General features: G+C 36.4%; 1 pseudogene; it reads right to left on the reverse strand.

The window, feature by feature from the left end:
* Positions 1-657: 657 nt before the first annotated feature.
* LOC100683279 lies at positions 658-948 on the reverse strand (annotated as a pseudogene).
* Between the last annotated feature and the right edge of the window lie 1961 nt (positions 949-2909).

The following is a 2909-nucleotide window of genomic DNA, read 5'->3' on the forward strand; positions in this document are numbered from 1 at the left end:
GTTTTTTAAAGAATAGAAATGTTTTTTTATTGCTGCAAATCTTAAAACTTAAAAAAAGGCTAAACATTACAGAGAGGTAATATAAAAAAGCTACTCTCACAGTTTAATGTATGTTGAAAAACTTGTTGCACATATCTGTAACATAACCATTTTTACTCCTAATTCAGGCAGATGACATAAGGTTAAGTAAAGATACTGACATTGTTCTTTTCTTTGCATGCACTAAAATTTTGTATTACCTCATTGATGAGAGCACTGTAATATCCCAAAGGAAGATCCATCTAAATATTTTTAGTTTAAAGAATGGCTTTAAATTGTTTTATTTTTTATTTTTTTAAAGCATTTTAGTTATTTTTAGTTAAAGGAAAACAGACTTTTCCAAGGGTGGCCAAGTAAACTGAAGGTCAGACGGAAGGAAGCAGGGTGTGTGGGCTGCTCAAAGCTCCTGCTCCAAAATCTGGAGGTGAGGAAAGAAGGTCCTCCCAAGAATTCAAGGGTGACTGGCCAGCAGAGGGATGACTTTGATGACTGTGGGCACTGGATCCGTCTAAGTAGGTTCCAAGATAATTTCCACCTGCCAGTTGATTGACATGATTAACATTATCACTCTTAGGGGCTATTACATTAAGGAATGATGCAGGAAGCCAAGAGAGTGGCTTATTCAGTTGGATTCTGAATCACAATCAGGAAATAGTCTTTATCTGGTGCAACCATAATTTCATTTTTCTTGGAGCAAATTTGAAGGAAGGTGAGGTCATTCTGGGGGTCAGTTTCATGCATGGTGCTCCGGGCCTTCAAGATGAAGTTGCGCATGAGGTTGGCATACTGTGTGGTGGTGGGATTGTCCATGGTACTCTTGATGGGAATGCCTTCTGTGTTCACCACGATGATGCCCTATATTCCCTTCTGGCTCTGAAGTTGCTTCAGTGTCTCCTCCACCTCTACCATTTCTAACCGATCCAGTAGCTCTGCGACGCCAGCATTCAGTCCAGGCCTGGTACCTTTCCACCTTTAAATTGTTTTAAATTGTTTAAAGAAACAATAAATAAGCCATTAACTTTTCATCTTCATGTTTCTTTCTTTCTTTCTTTCTTTCTTTCTTTCTTTCTTTCTTTCTTTCTTTCATTCATTTATTTGAAAGAGAGAGAGAAAGTGTATGAGCATGAGCAGGAGGAGTGGTAGAAGGAGAAGGAGGAGACTCCCTGCTGAGCAGGGAGCCAGATGGATACTGGATTCCAGGATCTGAGATCATGACCTGAGCCAAAGGCAGAAGCCTAACTGACTGGGCTACCCAGATACCCTAATGTATTTTTTTTATATTAAGATGAAAAAATTCAGCTATATTTTCAAATTATCAATGAAAGCATAAATAACTATATTAGGATGATATGGAAAATCACATGTGACAAGAGGGCTAAGATGAAGTTCTATGAATATACAACTTTGCGAATATTAAAGTGTTGCCACAAAATAAAGATGTATTATATGTTCACTAATAATTGTTGATAATAAAACTAACCCAAAGTCAGATAATTCTTGTGTTTATTCAAATAGTCTTGAACTAATAACTTTTCCAAACACACATACACGTACCCACACACCCGTACAACCACACATGTGACTATGCATTGAATATTTCTGGAAGGATATTCAACGTGTTAATTAGGTGGTTCTATCTAATGAGACTGGATGGTGAGAGAAAAGAATTGAACTTTTCAGCTTTTCTTCATCTTCTGTACTAACTGGATTTTTTTTTATCATGAGTGTGATTTTATTTTAATAATTTTGAAACTGGATAGTTAAAAAAGGTAGCAAGTATACACTAAAACACATACTGCAACCGACAGGCATACATTGTACATGTGTGTCTCTATTAGGATTTCATTTCATTCTTAAGTTGGTCGGAGCCACTCTTTGCCCAGGGGAATCCTTGCATTAATATAATGCCATTGAGGGTCTCCGGAGGTACACGCATCTGCAAAGGGAGAAGGGCTTTTTGCAATAGTAGGGCTTAATTGTTAGTCATGAGAAAGAACAGTATCTGTGAAACTTTTCCTGTCATACAGTATATGTAAATGATCTTCTTTCATAATTCTTAAAACATTTTTTAAATGTAAAAGTTTGAACACACACAAAAGTAGAGAGAAAAGAATCCCTGTGTATTCAGCAACCAGCTTTAGCAATGACCAATTCACGTACAATCTTGTTTTGTTTATACCCCACCCACTCCCCCATCTCACTGAATTATTTTGGAACAAAGCCAAATATCATATCTTTTCATCCATAAATATTTCAGTATGTATTTCCATAAGGACTAAAAAAAAAAAAAAAAAAAAAACCACATTAATGTCACAACAAAAAAAATCCCCAAGAATTCCTTATTCCTTAATATTATTAAGTATTCAGTTATAAATAAAATTTTCTGTCTCATAAATGTGTTTTTACATTTGACTTATGTATAGATTATAGACTATCTTTTAGCTTATAGATTACCCCCTCCCTATTTTTTTTTTTACCCTTTATTTATTGAATGAACCAGGTATTTTGTTCTATAGAGTTTTCCATAGCTTGGATTTTACAGATTGCATCTCTCTGTTATTGTTTAACATGTCTTTTGTCCCCTGATTTTTAAAAAAAATATGTTAGTAATTAGATCTGAATGCTTAGTCAGGGCAGCTTTGTTGTGTGGGAGGACTATGTTGTTAGCGGTGGTGTGTACTCCCCACTGCCTCATATCAAAAGGCACAGAATGTCTGGTTGTCTCTCTTCTTGTGATGTTAGCACTGATCAATAGTTTAGGGGCTGTCAGCACAGCCTATTGCAGTAGACTCTTCATTGGTCCCCCCTAGTCTGCCCTTGCTTCCACCCCCAAGGGTTATTTTCCATGTAAGACTGAGCTGGCTGTGGCT

Source organism: Canis lupus, chromosome 36, assembly GCF_011100685.1.
Source record: "Canis lupus familiaris isolate Mischka breed German Shepherd chromosome 36, alternate assembly UU_Cfam_GSD_1.0, whole genome shotgun sequence".
Lineage (NCBI taxonomy): Eukaryota > Metazoa > Chordata > Mammalia > Carnivora > Canidae > Canis > Canis lupus.